At 45.5% G+C, this 24,027-nt stretch overlaps 1 protein-coding gene across 1 annotated transcript in view; it reads left to right on the top strand.

The window, feature by feature from the left end:
* The window catches only part of LOC121543511 (receptor-type tyrosine-protein phosphatase U-like), a 433,678-nt gene that overhangs the window by 156,644 nt on the left and 253,007 nt on the right, over positions 1-24,027 (top strand). The gene's annotated exons all lie outside the window — the stretch shown is intronic.

The following is a 24,027-nucleotide window of genomic DNA, read 5'->3' as shown; positions in this document are numbered from 1 at the left end:
TACTCCCACCATTGCTCTGTAGCACAGTGGTAGCCCTAGTTCTACTTCTGAATAGGCAGTAGAGTAGTAGGATATAGGCTGAGGATTCGTCCCTGTGCCTGTCGGCTGACAAAGAACTGCACATGCATATCTACCTCCAGTAGAAGTAGACACATATAGCAAAAAGTTCTTAGAGTAGTCTGGTAGTGTAAGTGCAGGTGCCTCCTGCAACCTCTGTTTGATCGTTTCAAATGCCACATGGCCTTCCTGTGTCCAGGAAAGATTGCTATGGAGTTGACCATTTCCAGTATCCTTAACCATAGCTCTCAAAGGTCCCGTCAAACTAGTATAGCTCTCAACCCAAGCTGAAGAATAACCAGCAATACCAAGAAATGTCATCATCTCTCTGACAGTTCTAGGCTTCGGAGCCTTACGAATAGCTTCCAATTGACTGTCCAAAATGTTTCTATGTCCATGCGTTATTTTCTGACCCAAATAAACAACCTTCTCCTGGCAATATTGCAACTTTTTCTGTGAAACCTTATGCCCCTTTTCTGCCAATACCTGTAGCAATTTAATTGAGTCTCTATGACATGTTTCCTTATTCTGTGAGCAGATAATTTTATCATCTACGTACTGAATGACAGTGCTTTGCAATATCTGATCTATCCCTACCAAATCATCCTTCAGTACTTTATTGAAAATATGGGGACTATGCTTGTACCCCTGTGGGAAATGACTGTACTCATAGAATTGTCCCTTATATTTGAACCCAAATAAACCCTGACTTTCTACTCTAAGTGGAACACTAGAAAATGCACCACATAAGTCTAACACCGTAAAATGTGTCGCATCAGGAGGAATTTGGGCTAACAAGGTATGTAGGTCTGGCACTTCTGCTGGAAAGTCAGTCACTACCTCATTCACTGCTCTCAAATCATGAACCACACGATAAGTTTCATCTGTTTTTTTCACAGGCAACAAAGGCGTGTTACTCTGAGGTTTTTTTGTTGTCCTTAAAACACCTGCTTTGAAAGTCCTTCAATTTGTGGTTCAATCCCTTGGATTGCTTCATCTTTCAATGGATACTGATTCTTCCAAGGAGGTCTGGCTCCTGGTCGAAGTTCAACTTTCACTGGTTGGGCTGATTTCAAAAGGGGGGTGTCAGCTGGTAGCATCAGGACCGGAAAAAGATCCAACAATTGAGGTGAAAATAAACAACCGACCATTGGAAGTGATGGCGGATAGCGGAGCTGCTTTTACCTGTGTTCGGCCTGAAGATGCTACACAACTCCCTATGTCCAATCAACTAATTAGGACAATCGGATTTGAGGGAGTGAAACAGCTGATTCCTCTTACGGAACCAATTGAGCTCTGCTATAAAAATCAGAAAATTACAATACCCATACTGGTATCAGAACATACACCTATTGCATTGTTGGGAAGAGATGCATTGTGTATGTTGAACTGTACAATAAAATGTACACCAGACGGCTGTCTGGTAGAAGTGCCAAAGGAAAAGGTTTACCAATTGTTGATGATGACAGAGATGGATTCGTCTTTAGTATTCTGGATTGGAAATCTCAGTGAAGATTTTTTGAAGCAGGCTAAGATATGGGAAAAATTTATTGTGGCGGTTGTTTATTTTCACCTCAATTGTTGGATCTTTTGCCGGTCCTGATGCTAACAGCTGACACCCCCCTTTCGGATCTTCTGGGCACCCCTAGAATCCTTGCTCCGGGCCCCTATAGGGGTTCACCGGTCCTCCAAATGATCTTGACTGGCCCCTGTATCTTCCTCTGAAATTCCCTCTGATGTTTCCTCCTGGCCCATTACACTCACGGGCAAAGTGACCAACCTGTCCACAATTATAACACACTTCTGAAGATTGCTGGAAGTATGGCTTAAATCTTCCTCCTCTTCCTCTTCCTAAGTCTTCTCGTCCTCTTCCTCTCCAATTCTGTGTCTGTCCAGAGACTGGCTGTGGATATGAAACAACTGGTACCGCTATTAGTGGCTGGTACAATTGCGGTTGGAACTGGTCCGGTTGAAGCTGTGGCAGTGATTGTTGATTTGGTGCACACTGATTCTGCATAACCAAAGCTTGTTTCTTCTCCTTCTTATTCTCCACCAGTTGTATTTGATTGAGTTTTCTGAGAGTTTCTTGGTCCTGTTCTTTCTGGTTGTGTTCCTTTTTCCGGTACAGATCCACTTGATGGGCTATATGATCTGTATAGACACCTTTTGTCATGCTTCCAAGTCCAACCACCTCTGCCAGTTTGCTCCTTACTGGTGAGGGCAGTCCCATCTGCAGTTTAGCTCTCAAAATTGACTGCTCAATTTGACTCACATCTGGATCATTTCCGGTAATATTTCTCCACACTTGATGAACTCTTGACACATAGGCTCTCGGATTTTCTTGTTGTCCTAGTGGGTCAATCAGAATGTTGTCAGGATGCACATTTGTTGGAAACGTATCTGGAATCCCAAGGAGATAACCCAAAAGTCTCTTAATGTCTCCTATGGCAGACTGTGTTCCCACCGTAATTTCTTCCAATTTTGAAATCCAAGGATATGCTCCATCTTGAAGGGTAGGCAGCTTCTCAAATATATCTGACATATCAGTATTCTGCAAAGGCTTATACTCCAGGTTCTGTCCTCGAATTATCACTGGCATCATCTTCTTACTTGTGCTCTCTTTCCTTGGCCTCAATGTATACTTCTTCTCCAATTCTTGGGATCCTTTTCTCAGCAGTTTTTTCTTCTGTATCTTCAGCTTCTTGAGTTGTTCTTCCAGTTCTCTTACTTCTTCTAAATTATTTGCCTTATCCAGGCATGATACGCATCGGTCTATATCTCTTTCTATTTCTTTTGTGCTAATCATTGTAGAATAAAATCCTCTTGAATATGAAGCACCTTTAATCTCCAAATCTTTATCGCTGTCTTCATCTTTACTTTCATCAGAACTCGAATATCTTGTATCCTTCTCCTTCAAACATCCATCACCCCTTCTTTCCGCTCTGGCCAACTTCCGTCTGATCACAGGGTCATATCCACCCATGATCTCTTCTGAATCACTCTGATCATCATCATCTTCAAGTTCCATCCTCCTGAACCTCACTCCACCCTTAGTTTCCAGACATCTCGTTTTCTTCTTACTTTTGGAGTTTGGATTCATCTTTATGGTCGTTTCTGCTTGTCCTCTCTCTATTATTCGTTCATCTTCATCTCTGATGCAATAATCACCCTCCTGAATGATCATTGGAAGCTGAGGATAGACGTCCTTAAACTCTACTTCTTTCTCATAAGGTGGGGGTCTTTTTGCTGAATCCGTATGTGAGAATGGTGTATTGACTTCTGCCATTAGTTTTTCTGTCACCTTCACCTCTTTTACCATTTTCTCTATACCTCTGTTTCTTTTATCGTTGGTATCTTTCATCAGTTTTTGTCCTTCATTTTCAAACAGCTTAAGAACCCCCAGCTCTCTTTGTCTCTTTTCTTTACGTTGTTCCCTTTTTTTTTTTCCTTCTTTTGATCTGCCTTATAAATTGACACAAGGACTTTCATTATGTTGATGACGTCAGGGTTAAGAGTCCATTCCACTGGCCATGGTTGTTCAATGTCAGGCCAACGTTTATTCAATTTTCCAGATAACCTTGCAATACCATTAACTAGAGGATTACTATTTTCTACTACATCAACAGGAGTAATTACTTTCATAGTTTTGATGTCCTTTTTCCCCATTGTAACAACTCTTTTATATTCCTTTATTGTGAATTATTTTATTATTTTAGACTATGTAGCTTATGGTTCCCTCACTTTTTTAAAAAGTTTTTATTTATTATTTTTGTATTAATTAATTAAATAATTAATTAATTAATTAATCAATATATATATATATATATATATATATATTTTTATATTAATTTATTAATTTATTTTACCAAATTATTAATTAGTGGCAATCTTACCACATCCGATCAGGAAAAGTAAAGGAAAGTAGTCAACTTCAGAGCAATCCAAAAAAGAAAGACCTGTAATCCAGCAACACTACAGCACCCACAAACCAATTGCTTAATAAGCACCTAATGACCTTAATTTTACAGAATAATATCAGTGCTGGATTTCCAACACAACTCTAATCAAACCAACTAATTCACAAAAAACTCCAATATTGCAATTCTCAATTACATCAATTGATCAGTCTGTTGCCAAGTCCCTGTCAAATTGTAACAACATGAAATATGCTAGGCACACAAAATATCCTGTATGGGAAGGTACGTTTTGTAAACAGAACAGTAGTGGCCTTAATTTGACTGGATCCATTGCTGCCCACACTGTCGCGTGACGCCCTTGTCAGCACCTCCTCTCTCTCTCTGTCTCCTCCATCTCGTCTCTCATATGACAGAAGAACAAAGGAACAGACAAGAATTTAGTATTTTATGCACTCACTGGGTTATTTCAACCATGCAATACCTTTTAGTCATACTTATTTTCACACTCGCGCTAAGAAATAAGCAAACAGCTTAACTCAGGAATATTATAAATAGCTCAATAACATTTTATTTTATTAATTTTTAATCCGTTAACATATCTATCATTTATCAATTCAATAGATCTCAATCAAATAGTTTAATCGTTAAGCAACAGCCGATTTAACAAACAGAATACTTTATTCATGTGTAAGTCTCCCCCTTCTTTTCTGTCTGCATGTCACAGCAGCTCAGTGCAGGCAGGGGAGTGGCATATTTGCTCTACGTAACTCTAAACTCATAAAATCCCACACATGCGCAGCTCATTCACCAGTGCAATTTCAGAGTAAAAGAAGCTCCCAAGCAGCTCTCTCCAAGCTAAACAACAGAAAGTAGACAGACCAGCTGTCCCTCCATTATTTCCCCAACACAGACAAACAGTAACACTTAACATAACTCACAAACCAACACAAAACATAGAACACAAATCCTACTTTGAAATTTCTTAACTTCACTTATCCTAATCTGCAGATTTATAGTTATTTTCTTATCCATTACAAAATATCTCTATACACTCTTTAAACTCCTCCCTGTAGGCTCATGATCTTCTAACAGTTATTAAACGTTCTCTTTTTTTTATAGAGACTCATAAAATTTTAACCTTAACGTCCTTCCAGGGGGTTCATATATAGTTAACAATTATTAACGTTCTCACCAACGGAGACTCATAAGATTTTAACCTTAACAAAAACCCCTGTTCTCAACCAAAACATATATATTTATATATCTCTAACATAAATATTATCTTAACATGAGTCGACACAGTTTAAACACAACAGAGACGTCTTTATTTTATTATTATTATTTTAAAAAATTCACACACACCCAGGCTCTCTTCCACACACACACACAATTCAAGAGGCTTGTATCCGTTCCTACGGACCTCTAAAGCATGCTACCGTCGTTCCTTATTTCTCATTATTCCTTCCCAAATGTATGCTACCTCGAGTTTGCAGATATTCAAATGAGAGGTTACATCGAACATATACCTCGTCAACTATAAGTTGAGCGGTAACTTGCAACCGAATGTATCTACCACAATCTCCAGTCCCCGGAACTGACCTAAAAACAACCTAGTGAGTTTTCAGGATTTTCGGCCCATCCTAATGATCGCCTCGTTTGAGGGCTTTCCTAGATCAACGACGTCCTAATTTGTATACATTTTTCCTTGGCCTTATTCCTTCATTGTATTCTTTTTTAAATTTTATTCAAGCAAAATATCCCTGTGTCCAGTATTATCAATTCTTATAGACACTCCCCCCTGTTTGCGTTGTTACCAGCGCAAACAAATTTAGAAATTTAGAACGGACTCTTATCCCACAGCAAATAACAGTAAAGTGCACACATAAGTCTTTCAAATGGTACATCTCCCCAGCGCACACACCCACATAAGCAAATGAAGTGACCAGCGCACAAAATTGTGAGAAATCTCACCTTATGTGCCCGCGTCTTGAGCGGGAGTCACTTCGTAGCTCATGAATGGAACGCTGGAGGGACGCAACACGTCCCAAAGTTCCTCGTCGCCATTCTGTGGTAACTAAATAATGATGCTAATTATGCTGTGAGAACAAGGAATCCGCTGACACTGTCCTCGATTATAATAGTTTTATTACATTGAAGATTTCAGCGCCAATTTACAGACTTCTGCAGACATCTGGAGAACAACCGGCCCAATCTTTTAATATGTTGTTACTACCCTCCTATGTCCCAACCATAGTATTTATAATCTGTGACATGATATGGGTGGTTTCCCCTACAGACCAATCCCAGGACGCCACATAACAGACTTCCTCTGTTTTAGGGTGCCCCTATATAAATGCTCTCCAGATGCTTCCTCAAGCTGAGTCAACATCCTCTAACACACCATTTGCAAATGTCAGCAAAGTCATAAATTGTTTAGACACTACACCATTACATGAAATCCAAATAAAATGTACAGGTTTACAGGAAAAACGCCAAGGGGGATGACTACTTTTTCAAGGCACTGTATGTGATGTTTTTGCCAGCCAATTCTCTCTTGATCCTGTCGTAATCTTTTCTCTTCCGCAACAGCTATGCAGAATAGTAATTAAAGATAGATATGCGCTTGTCCTTGTAGAATAGTTCTCCCTTGGTTCTCGACAGCTGCATTATCTCCTGTTTCGTTTCGAAGTTGAGAAGGCGCACGATGATAGCACTGTCCTCTGTGTGCCCTTCGCTCCAGGCCTGCTCTGGGCTGCAGGTGCCGTTCTGTGGGCCCTCTCCATGACCAAAGGTGTAGCAGCCTCGATTTCCAAGACCTCCCTCAGCATCTTGTCCACAAATGTAGAAATGTTCTGTCCCCTTTCTGCATTGGTTTCGACCCCAAAAATGTGAATATTATTACTATGCGAAAAGTTTTCCAGGAAGTCTCCCTTCTTTTACAATTCCTCCTATCAGGTAGTTAATAGCCTGGTCTTGTTGTATTAGCTTTTTGTCATGTTCCTCATTTTTCTTTTCAATGTGGGTCATCCGTTTATAATTTTTCTCTAGAGTAGCCTTCATGCCATCGATAGAGGTTTGCATTTTGCCGAGTGAGGTGGCTGTTTCTCGTCTAAATAACTTCAGCTCTGCCATGAGAGATGAACTTCCACCATCTCTGTCTCTGTTTTGGCTGTGATAGCGGCCTCTACCACCTCTTGGAGTTGGGCTCGGTGAGTGCCTTAAACACGGTGAACATAGCAGAGTATCTTCTCTTTGATGCCGTCTTTCACTTGAATACTTATCCTTACTCATTGCCAGTGTCACGATCGTCGAAAGGAGGAGACCAAAGCGCAGCGTGTTGAGCGAACATCGTAGACTTTATTCAATTAAAGAAACCACGATCAAAACAACAAACCAAATAGGACGAAAGTGAAGTCCAAAATACTGATATACACTAACAGCAACAAGGAAACAATAACCCACAAAACAAAGGAGAAAACACACAGAATATATATGGCTCCCAATCAGAGATAACGAGCCGACAGCTGACACTCGTTACCTCCGATTGGGAGTCATCGACCAATCACCACATGACACAAACAAAATGAAACTCACCCATCCCCAACACCACCAAATGAAATACACCCAAACACAAGAAAATGAACAACCCTGGCTCAATATAAACGTCCATAGAGCCAGAGTGTTACAGTACCCCCCCCTAAAGGTGCGAACTCCGGGCGCACCAACATCAGGACTAGGGGAGGGTCTGGGTGGGCGTCTGTCCATGGTGGCGGCTCTGGCCCCGGTCGTGATCCCCACCCCACCACAGTCACAACCTGCTTCGGTAGCCTCCTCCCAATGACCACCCTCCACCTAACCCCACCTGGACTAAGGGGCAACCCCGGACTAAGGGGCAGCATCGGCCTAAGGGGCAGCACCGGGATAAGGGGCAGCACCGGGATAAGGGGCAGCACCGGGATAAGGGGCAGCACCGGGCTAAGGGGCAGCACCGGACTAAGGGGCAGCACCGGACTACGGGGCAGTACAGGACTAAGGGGCAGCACCGGGCTAAGGGGCAGTACCGGACTACGGGGCAGCACCGGGCTAAGGGGCGGCACCGGACTCAGGGGCAGCACCGGACTAAGGGGCAGCACCGGACTAAGGGGCAGCACCGGGCTAAAGGGCAGCACCGGACTAAGGGGCAGCACCGGGCTAAGGGGCAGCACCTGACTAGATGGCGGATCCTGGCTGGCTGGCTCCGGCGGATCCTGGCGGGACGGCTCTGGCGGATCCTGGCGGGACGGCTCTGGCAGATCCTGGCGGGACGGCTCTGGCGGATCACGGCTGGACGGCTCTGGCGGATCCCGGCTGGACGGCTCTGGCGGATCTCGGCTGGACGGCTCTGGCGGATCCCGGCTGGACGGCTCTGGCGGATCTCGGCTGGACGGCTCTGGCGGATCCCGGCTGGACGGCTCTGGCGGATCCCGGCTGGACGGCTCTGGCGGATCCCGGCTGGACGGCTCTGGCGGATCCCGGCTGGACGGCTCTGGCGGATCCCGGCTGGACGGCTCTGGCGGATCCCGGCTGGACGGCTCTGGCGGATCCCGGCTGGACGGCTCTGGCGGATCCCGGCTGGACGGCACTGGCGGATCCCGGCTGGGCGGCTCTGGCGGATCCCGGCTGGACGGCTCTGGCGGATCTCGGCTGGACGGCTCTGGCGGATCCCGGCTGGACGGCTCTGGCGGATCTCGGCTGGACGGCTCTGGCGGATCCCGGCTGGACGGCTCTGGCGGATCTCGGCTGGACGGCTCTGGCGGATCCTGTCTGGCGGAAGGCTCTGGCTGATCCTGTCTGGCGGAAGGCTCTGGCTGATCCTGTCTGGCGGAAGGCTCTGGCTGATCCTGTCTGGCGGAAGGCTCTGGCTGATCCTGTCTGGCGGAAGGCTCTGGCTGATCCTGTCTGGACGGCTCTGGCGGATCCTGGCTCGACGGCTCTGGCGAATCCTGGCTGGATGACGGATCTGGCTGCTCATGGCTGGCTGACGGATCTGGCTGCTCATGGCTGGCTGACGGATCTGGCTGCTCATGGCTGGCTGACGGATCTGGCTGCTCATGGCTGGCTGACGGATCTGGCTGCTCATGGCTGGCTGACGGATCTGGCTGCTCATGGCTGGCTGACGGATCTGGCTGCTCATGGCTGGCTGACGGATCTGGCTGCTCATGGCTGGCTGACGGATCTGGCTGCTCATGGCTGGCTGACGGATCTGGCTGCCCATGGCTGGCTGACGGATCTGGCTGCTCGCGGCTGGCTGACGGATCTGGCTGCTCATGGCTGGCTGACGGATCTGGCTGCTCATGGCTGGCTGACGGATCTGGCTGCTCATGGCTAGCTGACGGATCTGGCTGCCCATGGCTGGCTGACGGATCTGGCTGCTCATGGCTGGCTGACGGATCTGGCTGCTCATGGCTAGCTGATGGTGCTGGCTGGGAGGCTGGTGGTGGAGGCGGACCCCAGCCTCGGATTGCAGTCATCACCTCCAGCAGGGCGGCTCCCATCTGCAGGATCTGCTCTTTCTGGTCCCGAACCCGAGCTTCCAGTCTAGTATGGGCTGCGTCGGCTCCTGCTGATTCCATAGCAGGTGTATGATTCTGTCTGGCGGACGGCTCTGAAGGCTCATGGCAGACGGACGGCTTTGCAGGCTCAGTACAGACGGGCGGCTTATGCAGCGCTTGGCAGACGGGCAGTTCAGACGCCCTAGGGCAGACGGCAGACTCTGGCCGGCTGGCGACGCACATCGTGGACCTGGTGCGTGGAGTAGGAACAGACCGGTCCGTACCGGGAACACCCACCACTGGCCTTAACTGGGGATCAAGAACGGACCGGACCAGACTGGGAACACACTTCAGTCTCTCATGCCGTGCCACAACAACTTCCCTCCCTCTACTCGCCAATGGCTCCCGTAATCCGATAGCCTTCTCTCCAGCTCTACCTGTGGCAGCCTCCTGCTGCCCAGGCGCCCAAGCCATGTGCCCCCCAAAAAAATTTTTTGGGGAGTAACCACGGGCTTCCAGCCTCGACTCCGCGCTTCCTCTTCATACCACCTCCTCTCGGCTGCAGCTGCCTCCAGCTCTTCACGAGGGCGGTGATATTCCTCCTCATACCACCTCCTCTCGGCTGCAGCTGCCTCCAGCTCTTCACGAGGGCAGTGATATTCCTCCGGTTGTGCCCAAGGACCCTTTCCAGCCCGAATCTCCTCCCATGTCCAAAAATCCTTAGGAGGCGTCCATAAATCCTGCGTAGGTAGGTCCTGTTGCCGCTTGTTACGCCGCTTGGTCCTCTTGTGGTGGGTTATTCTGTCACGATCGTCGAAAGGAGGAGACCAAAGCGCAGCGTGTTGAGCGAACATCGTAGACTTTATTCAATTAAAGAAACCACGATCAAAACAACAAACCAAATAGGACGAAAGTGAAGTCCAAAATACTGATATACACTAACAGCAACAAGGAAACAATAACCCACAAAACAAAGGAGAAAACACACAGAATATATATGGCTCCCAATCAGAGATAACGAGCCGACAGCTGACACTCGTTACCTCCGATTGGGAGTCATCGACCAATCACCACATGACACAAACAAAATGAAACTCACCCATCCCCAACACCACCAAATGAAATACACCCAAACACAAGAAAATGAACAACCCTGGCTCAATATAAACGTCCATAGAGCCAGAGTGTTACAGCCAGTCCGATTTAGAAGGTCAAATATGTACTTTTAACTTGTGATGTTCAATTTAGGCCAAAATTGTCACAGAGCTTGATCTGCACACAGCCTTCCCCCTAGAATTCCATGCAGGATTCTCTGAAAATGATATTCTGACTAAATTAGAAATGTATAATATCTGAAAATGTAGCTAGCTAGACTCTCTTACCCGTATACATGGATGAACGCTTCTCCCTCTGTCACAGATGCCATGGTTGCCCTTAGTTTGAAGATGTAATCCGGAGACAGGTATTTTATACAACAACAGCGTTCTGTTTGTTCTCTTTTCGACTCCCTTCTGCATATTTGCAATTAAACGCCAGAATTTTCTCCATCTCCTTAGCTATCATACTCTAATTCCACCGAGGCATTCCACTGATTTCAAAACTCAGTCCTCCAGAAAGTGGAGATTAACACTTTTGCAGTTGTAGTACGTGATATCTTTCTAAAAAAGCTGCGTTAGAAAGGATTACGTACACGTACTGACCAGCTCATGTTATAGACAGCATGGCAGACCAATCCGAACTCATCTCTCGGCATGTCCAGCCCAGCCATTATCTAAGCCAATCATGGCTTAGATAAGGTTCCTGTCTTTTTCCGTGGCTAAACCAACTAGGCTCGTAATTTAACAATTGTATTTGTATTTACAGATGGCATACAAGTTTGTTATTAAGGCACATGAAAGTTCACATGTTCCAGAAGGCGTTTCTGCCCAAAAACGCATTTAGATTTTTTAAAAAAGTTTACGTTCAAATGCCTCTCCTGTGAAGTGGTGACGCGCGACATATGCCTAGTTTCCTGAAACGAGTCACATATTAGGAAGGTGTTCTTAATGTTTTGTACGCTCAGTGTATATGTATGATTGTAACAACTTGGTTGATTTTCTGAAACATTGTATCACATTCCCTAAATACTTTTATGGCTTGAAAATTATGAAATGTATGCATTACATTAAACTGTAATAAATGATAAATAAATCAATTAATTAATTAATTCCTATTAAATCAAAGGTGCATTGGCCCAATGGGGGCAGCCTACATGGGGCTAATATTTTAGGCTTCATTGGGGCCACATCGTGTCAATCTGGGCATGTTTTCTGGGAGGGCATGTCTGTATTCATCGAGGCAATTTTAACTTTGTACATTCCCTCACATTGAACTTTGACCTAGATTTTTAATGTTAATTGGTCAATTGAACCATGTTTTGTCAGGGTCATACACAAACCTCTTCACCCAGATTTTGGTTAATATGAATGTTCTCAGAGTTTTTGTGTGAGACACTTTTATGTGATATTGCTTTCCTGTACACTATTAGGGGATGACTGTCCCTCCATATCACCCATAACACATCTTAATCACAGAGAGCAGAGCAGGGTGCTCCTGTAGTGGCTTGACATTAACAAAGGCACAGGGACACACACAGGCTGTATGGTAATGTCTCACCTTCTGGCACCACTGTCTTTATAATTAGTGTTACTTTACAGGGACAACAAGAGGACCTTTTATGAGTAAGGTTGTCGGTTTAACAACTTAATTGAGACACATGCGGCACACTCAGCAGGACACCCAAACAAAGTTGCTGGATCACCTTGACCCAGGTGAGTCAACATGGCTGGGCGTTTTATCAATAATGGCTCATCTTATGAAAAAGGTTGTCCAGGCGAGGACATGAAAGCAGCAGCTGCAGCCTAAACAAGGACAGAACAAATGTTTTTTTTTGTGTGTATTGTGTCAAGACGGTTTTGGACAGTCACATACTGTACTAGGCCCTATGCAACATACTTGCTAATATTTGCAGGGACTGTTGCTCTTTAAACCATTAAAGATTATGAATTAGATGAGAGAACAGCCTTGTTATATTAAGCTTAGCCTTCATCCCTCAGGGCAAAAGTGCAGGGGTCTAAAGCATTACAAGACATTAACATGGATTGGATTATCAAGACTTTATAATGGCATGTTCATGGTATGGAACAAGTAATGGAACACAGAAACCAGAGCATGGAATATTGGATTTAGGATACAAAATTGAAAATGCAGGATCTGGGAGATACAGTATAATCAAACATAGAATATGTTACCCCTATGTTACTTATAATGAAACATTGTAGGACATACTACAGAGATCTTCTTTGCTTTGTAACTGTGCTATCATCGAGGTCGTATTGGTTGTCTCTAAGAGTATACTTTTATTGATTTAGCTTGTTTTTCAAAGTTGCTTTGGAATCCCATGACAAATGTCACTGTGCAGTGTGTGTTTCATCAAAAGGATTCACATTCTTTGTCTTGCTCTCCAAAAAGAGAACCAAGAACAGTTTCAGAGTATCATTGCCCATATTCAATACAGCATCCCCTCTAGGGAAAAACTCTAAGAAAAGTAAAACGCTTGTACATTAGAACCCTTTAAACATTGACGTTGCTCTCTATCGTATGCTGGGTTTTCATTGTAAGGTTCAGTTGGGTTAAAGCCACCAGATCTGTTTGTAAAGTCAGCGCCCTGTGTCACTTGGGTGCTACTGTATATACTTCAGAGGTTTTGGATGTAAGATCCAATTGAGTCGGCATCTGGTTGTGGAATCAGTCACCAATTGCATGAAGTGACACGAGTCCTTGAGGGAAGGGGATCTGAGGACAGAACCTCTCCCTCTCCTCTCATTCTCCCTTCTCTCTCACTTACTTTTTCCTTCTCTCACTTCCTCTTAGGTGCAATCTATTTCTGGAGTATTACCATAATAACTTGTGTCGTTCACAACTCACTGTCATCGTAATTTATATGTACAGTGGGGAGAACAAGTATTTGATACACTGCCGATTTTGCAGGTTTTCCTACTTACAAAGCATGTAGAGGTCTGTAATTTTTTATCAGAGGTACACTTCAACTGTGAGAGACGGAATCTAAAACAAAAATCCAGAAAATCACATTGTATGATTTTTAAGTAATTAATTTGCATTTTATTGCATGACATAAGTATTTGATCACCTACCAACCAGTAAGAATTCCGGCTCTCACAGACCTGTTAGTTTTTCATTAAGAAGCCCTCCTGTTCTCCACTCATTACCTGTATTAACTGCACCTGTTTGAACTCGTTACCTGTATGAAAGACACCTGTCCACACACTCAATCAAACAGACTCCAACCTCTCCACAATGGCCAAGACCAGAGAGCTGTGTAAGGACATCAGGGATAAATTGTAGACCTGCACAAGGCTGGGATGGGCTACAGGACAATAGGCAAGCAGCTTGGTGAGAAGGCAACAACTGTTGGTGCAATTATTAGAAAATGGAAGAAGTTCAAGATGACGTTCAATCACCCTCGGTCTGGGGCTCCATGCAAGAATTCACCTCGTGGGGCATCAATGATCATGAGGAAGGTGAGGGATCAGCCCAGAACTACACGGCAGGACCTGGTCAATGACCTGAAGAGAGCTGGGAACACAGTCTCAAAGAAAACCATTAGTAACACACTACGCCATCATGGATTAAAATCCTGCAGCGCACGCAAGGTCCCCCTGCTCAAGCCAGCGCATGTCCAGGCCCGTCTGAAGTTTGCCAATGACCATCTGGATGATCCAGAGGAGGAATGGGAGAAGGTCATGTGGTCTGATGAGACAAAAATAGAGCTTTTTGGTCTAAATTCCACTCGCCATGTTTGGAGGAAGAAGAAGGATGAGTACAACCCCAAGAACACCATCCCAACCGTGAAGCATGGAGGTGGAAACATCATTCTTTGGGGATGCTTTTCTGCAAAGGGGACAGGACGACTGCACCGTATTGAGGGGAGGATGGATGGGGCCATGTATCGCGAGATCTTGGCCAACAACCTCCTTCCCTCAGTAAGAGCATTGAAGATGGGTCGTGGCTGGGTCTTCCAGCATGACATCGACCCGAAACACACAGCCAGGACAACTAAGGAGTGGCTCCGTAAGAAGCATCTCAAGGTCCTGGAGTGGCCTAGCCAGTCTCCAGACCTGAACCCAATAGAAAATCTTTGGAGGGAGCTGAAAGTCCGTATTGCCCAGCGACAGCCCCGAAACCTGAAGGATCTGGAGAAGGTCTGTATGGAGGAGTGGGCCAAAATCCCTGCTGCAGTGTGTGCAAACCTGGTCAAGACCTACAGGAAACATATGATCTCTGTAATTGCAAACAAAGGTTTCTCTACCAAATATTAAGTTCTGCTTTTCTGATGTATCAAATACTTATGTCATGCAATAAAATGCAAATTAATTACTTAAAAATCATACAATGTGATTTTCTGGATTTTTGTTTTAGATTCCATCTCTCACAGTTGAAGTGTACCTATGATAAAAATTACAGACCTCTACATGCTTTGTAAGTAGGAAAACCTGCAAAATCGGCAGTGTATCAAATACTTGTTCTCCCCACTGTAGGTGCCGCTGCTGAGTGGAGTCATTTGCATATCATCGTGTTAACTGATATGATAATGACTGTGGAAGGCCTGATTCAAGCGGAATGCCTCTCAGGAGATGGATGGCTATTTGAATTATACACAATAAGCAATACATTATATCAGGTCGCAGTGATCAACGGCACTCCACATGACTGCCTGTCCTATACCTGGGGAGTGTGGGACCACACAGCTATAAACTACACCGCTCCATTTTTCACCTGCTGCCACTCGTGTAATGGCTTGGCTGTCTTCCCCCAGAGTTTTTTTTATGACATTTTGCTTCGTGTAGTTTCTGTTTGGTAGCAGGTTATCTGTCAACTATGATACTACCATCATGAGGTGATAATGAGGTAAAAAGCTTTGGCCATTTGTTGCAGTCGAGGCACTGAGTGACAAAATGGCTGCCATGTATCTCCTAGGTTTCAGTCCACTTAGTATGCTGCCTTTGTCGTTGCTTTTAACTAGACTGCCAACCCAGTCTCAAATCTCTGGAAGACTGAAACAGGTTTCCCTCAAGAATTTCCCTGTATTTAGCGCCATCCATCATTCCTTCAATTCTGACCAGTTTCCCAGTCCCTGCCGATGAAAGACATCCCCACAGCATGATGCTGCCACCACCATGCTTTACTGAGGGGATGGTGTTCTCGGGGTGATGAGAGGTGTTGGGTTTGCGCCAGACATAGCATTTTCCTTGATGGCCAAAAAGCTCAATTTTAGTCTCATCTGACCAGAGTACCTTCTTCCAAATGTTTGGGGAGTCTCCCACATGCCTTTTGGCGAACACCAAAAGTGTTAGCTTATTTTGTTTTTTAGCAATGGCTTTTTTCTGGCCACTCTTTTCTTTTTCTGGCCGTAAAGCCCAGCTCTGTGGAGTGTACGGCTTAAAGTGGCCCTATGGACAGATACTCCAATCTCTGCTGTGGAGCTTTGCAGCTCCTTCAGGGTTATCTTTGGTCTCTTTGTTGCCTCTCTGATTAATGCCCACCTTGCCTGGCCCTCTCTTGGCAGGTTTGTTGTTGTGCCATATTCTTTCAATTTTTTAATAATGGATTTAATGGTGCTCCATGGGATGTTCAAAGTTTCTGATATTTTTTTATAACCCAACCCTGATCTGTACTTCTCCACAACTTTGTCCCTGACCTGTTTGGAGAGCTCCTTGGTCTTCATGGTGCCGCTTGCTTGGTGGTGCCCCTTGCTTAGTGGTGTTGCAGACTCTGGGGCCTTTCAGAACAGGTGTTTATACTGAGATCATGTGACAGATCATGTGACACTTAGATTGCACATAGGTGGACTTTATTTAACTAATTATGTGACTTCTGAAGGTAATTGGTTGCACCAGATCTTATTTAGGGGCTTCATAGCAAAGGGTGTGAATACATATGCACGCACCACTTTTTAGAATTTTTTGAAACAAGTTATTTTTTTCATTTCACTTCACCAATTTGGACTATTTTGTGTATGTCCATTACAAGAAATACAAATACAAATCCATTTAAATTACAGGTTGTAATGCTACAAAATATAAGATAACCATGATTTATTGGCCAAACACCAAGACAATCAATTAGAAAGCAGGGTTGGGCTAATCCTGTTTCCTTGGACCCTTAAACGGGTCTAACCAAACCCCTCACACCATGAGAAGTAGTGGAGGAAGGCGAGGCTTAAAGCCGTTCCCACATTTAGGCTTGTGTGTGCATGTTTGAGTGTGTGTGTGTGTGTGTGCATGTGTGAGGGTGTGTGTATGTGTGCGTGTGGATATGGACGAGATGAGACGAGGCGCTGTTGTTTACAGTGCTCGGGCACAGCTGCAAATCTAGCTCCCCAATGTCTTAAGCGCGAGGGCTTAACAGGCCCACTAGTTCAGAGGCTTGTGTCTAATGCTGCCGGCTGTGGGCTCCTCCTGTCTCTGCTGTTCCTCGCTGCTCTGCTCCGCTGCAGCCCCACAGCCCAGGGGCTCTGGAGCCCACAGTGTCTCAGCAGGTCAGAGCACAGCCCAGACCATATGTGCTCAGTTTGCTTGACCTCCACAACAGTCACGCTTGGGTCAGGAGCCAGACAGGGAGCCTAAGAAGGAACTAAAATGTATTATTTCATTACTTACTTAGAATTAAATAAAAATGAATCGAAAAATGACTTATTAGTGCCTTTTTGAATTTAGTTTTAGATTTCATTTTTAGAAACACGAGTTTGGCCAGTCTGTGGCTTGAGGCTCTTGCGATGGCGCCTTGAGAGCAGGCCAGCAATGGAGAATATCCTCTCCACACTTGCAGAGCCACTGGGGATGCTAAACACACTTTTGGCCACTCTTGACAGGCTGGGCAGAGATGCAGAGTTGTATTATTTTTCTTTTTCTATAGGTAGGCCTAAAGGTTTTTAGAGGAAAGCACTTTTAAAGAACAACCAGGCATCCTCTACTGATGGAATGAGATCGATATCCATCCAGGATACCTGGGCCAGGTCAATTAGGAGGGCCTGCTCGCTAAAGTGTTTTAGGGAGCGTTTGACAGTGATGAGGGGTGGTCGTTTGACCGCGGACCCGTTACGGACGCAGGCAATAAGGCAGTGATCGCTGAGATCCTGGTTGAAGACAGCGGAGGTGTATTTAGAGGGTAAGTTAGTCAGGATGATATCTATGAGGGTGCCCATGTTTACGGATTTAGGGTTGTACCTGGTAGGTTCCTTGATAATTTCTGTGAGATTGAGGGCATCTAGTTTGGATTGTAGGATGGCCGGGGTGTTAAGCATATCCCAGTTTAGGTCACCAAGCAGTACGAACTCTGAGGATAGACGGGGGGCAATCAATTCACATATGGTGTCCAGGGCACAGCTGGGGGCTGAGGGGGGTCTGTAGCAAGCGGCAACAGTGAGAGACTTATTTCTGGAAAGGTGGATTTTTAGAAGTAGAAGCTCAAACTGTTTGGGCACAGACCTGGATAGGCCTTCCTAAGCCAGGATTCAGACAATGCTAGAACATCAGGGTTGGCGGAGTGTGCTAACGCAGTGAATAACTCAAACTTAGGAAGGAGGCTTCTGATGTTAACGTGCAGAAAACCAAGGCTTTTACGGTTACAGAAGTCAACAAATAATAACTCCTGGGGAGTAGGAGTTATACTGGGGGCTGCAGGGCCTGGGTTAGCCTCTACATCACCAGAGGAACAGAGGAGGACTAGAATAAGGATACGGCTAAAGGCTTTAAGAACTGGTCTTCTAGTGCGTTGGGTACCGAGAATAAAGGGGGCAGATTTCCGGGCGTTGTAGAATAGATTCAGGGCATTATGTACAGACAAGGATATGGAAGGATATGAGTACAGTGGAGGTAAACCTAAGCGTTGGGTAACAATGAAAGAGATAGCATCACTGGAGGCACCGATTGAGCCAGTCTCGGCGTGTATGGGGGGTGGAACAAAGGGGCTATTTGAGGCAGTTTGAGAATGACTTGGGGTTCTATATTGAAATTGTATAATAAGAACAAACTGGAACAGCAATAGGCTAGGCATATTGACATGGGAGAGAGGCATAAAGCAATCACAGGTGTTATTAGAGAGAGCTAAGACAACAACTGGTAATGGCGATGAAAGTTTGGGCTGAGGCTAAACAGATAAACAGGACAGGGTACCGTGTAAAGGAATAGTCCAGCAGGCATCAGCTGTGCAGCTAAGTGATCATAAGGTCCAGTGAACAGCAATATGTGAGTCCGAGAGCAGTTCGAATTGGTGCTAAAGCACAGCGAGCAGGAAGCACGGCTGTTGTTTGCGTGTGCTAGCGGGCCGGGGCTAGCAGATGGATCTTCGTGGTCGTCGCAACGGGAAGCCTGTTGAAACCAAAGACGATTACGTCGGCAGACCAGACGTGATGGATCGGCGGGGCTCCGTGTCGACTCTAGGAGGTATATAGCCGGGAGATGTGCCTAACTCGAGGCTAGCTCAAGGCTGATTAGCCAACAACAACATCCATTTGGTTGCAGCTAGCTAGTTGCGATGATCAGGTGTTAAAGGTCCAGTGATTTAGTGATTCCGGCAGAAAATCCGATATGTTCTGGGTCGATAACGCGCTGTGCAGACAGTGCAGACTGGCCGATAATAGTCCAGGCTAGAGCTGGCTGGTAGGTAGTGCAGGCCACGGACAATGGTGAAAAAACGCTAACTGTGGCTAAAAGCAAGTAGCTAGTTAGCTGGCTAGCTAGTTTCAACTGGAGATTGTAGATAAAGGTGAGTAAATAATAGAATCTGTTCCACATTGAGGCGGGTTGCAGGAAATTATATTTAGTAGAAGGATGAAAAGTGTGATAGGGAAATATGTACGAAAAATACAAACAAATACAAAAAACTGGCTATTTACACGGACACACAACAAAGAACACGACCACACTGCTATGCCATCTTGGATTCACTAAAATGTAAATGTAACTCTTTATCCACAATATAGTAGGGGTGTAAAGCCATAACACATACATTTTTCCAGCAACAGACTACGATCTATAATGTCAAAAGCCGCACTGAAGTCTAACAAAACAGCCCCCACAATCTTTTTATCATCAATTTCTCTCAGCCAATCATCAGTCATTTGTGTAAGTGCTTGTTGAATGTCCTTTCCTATAAGCGTGCTGAAAGTATGTTGTCAATTTGTTTACTGTAAAATAGCATTGTATCTGGTTATACACCATTTTTTCCAAAAGTTTACTAAGGCTTGGTAACAGGCTGATTGGTCGGCTTTTTGAGCCAGTAAAGGGGGCTTTCCTATTCTTAGGTAGGGGAATAACTTTTGCTTCCCTCCAAGCCTGGGGGCACACACATTCTAGTAGGCTTAAATTGAAAATATGGCAAATAGGAGTGGCAATATCGTCTGCTATTATCCTCAGTAATTTTCCATCCATGTTGTCAGACCCCGGTGGCTTGTCATTGTTGATAGACAACAATAATTATTATCATTAAAGTAGTTGGCAATATCAGTGGGTTTTGTGATGAATGAGCCATCTTATTCAATGAATGATGGAGCGGAGTTTGCCTTTTTTTCCCAAATGTAATTTAAGGTGCCCCAAAGATTTTTACTATCATTCTTTATGTCATTTATCTTTGTTTCATAGTGTAGTTTCTTCTTATTTTTATTCAGTTTAGTCACATTATTTTTCAATTTCCAGTATGTTTCCCAATCGGTTGTACAGCCATACCTATTTGCCATCTCTTTTGCCTCATCCCATACAATTTTTCAATTCCACATCAATCCACAGGGATTTAAGTTTTTACAAATAAAATAAAAATGTATTTGCCACATGCGCCGAATACAATAGGTGTAGACCTTATAGTGAAATGTCCTTAACAATGCAAATAGTATGCGTAGCCATGATTTGCTGTTCAGGAGTCTTATGGCTTGGGGGTAGAAGCTGTTAAGAAGCCTTTTTGGACCTAGACTTGGCGCTCCGGTACCGCTTGCCATGCGGTAGCGGAGAGAACAGTCAATGACTAGGGTGGCTGGAGTCTTTTTTTAGGGCCTTCCTCTGACACCGCCTGATATAGAGGTCCTGGATGGCAGGTAGCTTGGCCCCTGTGATGTACTGGGCCATATGCACTACCCTCTGTAGTGCCTTGTGGTCGGAGGCCGAGCAGTTGCCATACCAGGTGGTGATGCAACCAGTCAGGATGCGCTCGATGGTGCAGCTGTATAACTCTTTGAGGATCTGAGGACCAATGCCAAATCTTTTCAGTCTCCTGACGGGGAATAGGCTTTGTCGTGCCCTCGTCACGACTGTCTTGGTGTGTTTGGACCATGATAGTGATACCTGCAAACTTAATGATGGTGTTGGAGTCGTGCCTGGCCATGCGAGTACAGGAGGGGACTGAGCACGCACCCCTGAGGGGCCCCCGTGTTGAGGATCAGCATGGCAGCTGTGTTGTTACCTACCCTTACCACCTGGGGATGACCCGTAAGGAAGTCCAGGATCCAGTTGCAGAGGGAGGTGTTTAGTCCCAAGGTCCTTAGCTTAGTGATGAGCTTTGAGGGCACTATGATGTTGAACGCTGAGCAGTAGTCAATGAATAGCATTCTGATGTAGGTGTTCCTCTTGTCCAGGTGGGAAAGGGCAGTGTGGAGTGCAATAGAGATTGCATCATCTGTGGATCTGTTGGGGCGGTATGCAAATTGGAGTGGGTCTATTGTTTTCTGGGATAATGGTGTTGATGTGAGCCATGACCAGCCTTTCAAAGCACTTCATGGTTACAGATGTGAGTGCTACGGGTCGGTAGTCATTTAGGCAGGTTATCTCAGTGTTCTTGGGCACAGGGACTATGGTGGTCTGCTTGAAACATGTTGGTATTACAGACTCAGTCAGGGACATGTTGAAAATGTCAGTGAAGACACTTGCCAGTTGGTCAGCGCATGCTTGGAGTACATGTCCTGGTAATCCATCTGGCCCTGCGGCCTTGTGAATGTTGACCTGCTTAAAAGTCTTACTCACGTCGGCTACGGAGAGCGTGATCACATAGTCAACCGGAACAGCTGATGCTCTTATGCATGCTTCAGTGTTGCTTGCCTCGAAGCAAGCATAGAAGTCATTTAGCTAGTAGGCTTGTGTCACTGGGCAGCTTGCGGCTGTGCTTCCCTTTGTAGTCTGTAATAGTTTGCAAGCCCTGCCACATCCGACGAGCGTCGGAGCCGGTGTAGTACGATTCAATCTTAGTCCTGTATTGACTCTTTGCCTGTTTGATAGTTCGTCGAAGGGCATAGCGGGATTTCTTATAAGCGTCCGGGTTAGAGTCCCGCTCCTTGAAAGCGGCAGCTCTACCCTTTAGCTCAGTGCGGATGTTGCCTGTAATCCATGGCTTCTGGTTGGGGTATTGTTATTGATTTCATTAACCTTGTTTCTGAAGATACATATGTTAACGTGGGCTATTTCTATCACTTTTCTGGGATGCTTGATTGTTTTTTTTGCTTAACTGGGAAGCTTAGCAGAGGTAGACATGCCCAAGTTATTTGTATTAGTTCCGAGTGAGCTGCATACAGTGGACTTCCTACTAGGGCACGCCGCCTCAGTGCTAACAGTATAGGCACATGATTACTTCATACAATAGCCTTAGGATCAGCAGAGGCATTCAGGGCAGTTAGAGGGACATAAATTAGGTCACTTACATTGTGTCTTCCAATGCCCCTAGGATAATGTACATTTGCTGAAGCATGATGACAACTCAGCGACACAATGGTAGGGATTAAATGAGCTGGACTTGGGTCATTGTAATTGTCTCAATGCAGGCTTATAGTGCTGTGAAAGGATCCAGGTGGATCCCATCCTCCTTATAATACTAGCTTTGTTTCCAGAAGGTATCAAAATTGTCAATAAACGTTACACCCACAGAGCTGCAATACTCTCGTAGCCAGTTATGGAGGGCTAAATGTCTGCAGAACCGTTCAATGTCACGATTTAGGGAGGGCAGAGGGCCAGATATTATGGGGCGTTTGTTGGTGTCAAGTAGAGACCCAATCAGTTCTTTAAAATCCATCTTCAGCTGTTCTGAGCTGCACTTCATCATGTTATTTAACCCCACATGAACCATGACAGTATCAGCCTCCGGTGACTGACTCACAGCCTCATGAAGCAACCTGGTGATATCCTGAACTTTTGCCCCAGGAAAATACAAAGTCTTTGCCCCAGGTACAGATATACATTAACATTTTAGTCATTTAGCAGACACTCTTATCCAGAGCGACTTACAGTTAGTGAATACATATTTTTTTTTATACTGGCCCCCCATGGGAATCAAACCCGCAACCCTGGCGTTGCAAACGCCATGCTCTATCAACTGCTCTACATCCCTGCCGGCCATTCCCTCCCCTACCCTGGACGACGCTGGGCCAATTGTGCGACGCCCATGAGTCTCCCGGTCGCGGCCGGCTGCGACAGAGCCTGGATTCGAACCAGGATCTCTAGTGGCACAGTTAGCACTGCGATGCAGTGCCTTAGACCACTGCGCCACTCAGGAGGTATATATGCCTCACCATCAAACTCCCTATCACAATTGCCAGAATGATCCGGCCTCTGCCGTGTCTCGAAGCAGATTGCGAGGCCAGAGCCACAGAGGGCTGCTGAGACGCCGGCTGTGTGCAGGCCACAACAGCCAAAGGGACAGAGCTCTGATCCAGAGAGCACTTCCCAGCAGAGGGGGGCCGCGGTGGTCCAGGCTGTGCCCAGGCAGTTGATTGACTAGGACAGGGAGAGGTAGTTGGAGGGGCATGCACAGCCATGGAGGAAACACCCAAGCCCCTGGCAGAAGACATCAAAGCGATTTGAAAGTCTTAAGTCCGGACGCGGGGGAAGAAGGCAGGCGTGCAGAGAACAATTATTCTCCTTCTTTCTGGTTCCTACACGCATCCATTTACACTCACCTGGAGTCGAACAATGAGCAGCCATTTTCTGGTTCAAGCTAGTAGAGGGGTGTAGTGGTGGGAATTGATCATAGTCCAGGAAGGTCCCATATTGATCCTCTTGGATGTTTTGATAGGAAGCATTTAAAGATGCCGATAGTCTCATAGAATCCTTATTCAGTTCAAGGCGGTTGGTCAAATTAAAAATTTCTTCATGAAGAGTAATAATCCTTTCTTTAGTTGCATCAAGTTCAATACATTTTTCAAAAAATGAAGGTATCCATCGGACCTTTCCCCGTGACAACAACGAACATGTTGCAGATTATACATTTAATAGCACGCAAGTCCGCAGCAGATTCAAATTAGTTTTCACTGCTGCATGCCGACAGTCCAACGGAACAAACATTTCCAGGCTCCGCCGGGGACTTAGATGCTCCCCCCATGGCCGCGGACGTCCCCACCAGCCCCCACACAACTGTGTTGTTGTCTGTCTCTCGTTGAATGTGAAGAGCGAGAGAGAAGCGCAGGGGGGCGGGTGATGTCTGGGTCGGTT

Source organism: Coregonus clupeaformis, chromosome 28 (genome assembly GCF_020615455.1).
Source record: "Coregonus clupeaformis isolate EN_2021a chromosome 28, ASM2061545v1, whole genome shotgun sequence".
Lineage (NCBI taxonomy): Eukaryota > Metazoa > Chordata > Actinopteri > Salmoniformes > Salmonidae > Coregonus > Coregonus clupeaformis.
Note: the sequence above shows the minus strand (reverse complement) of the source record. Positions and strands in the feature narration are given on the sequence as shown.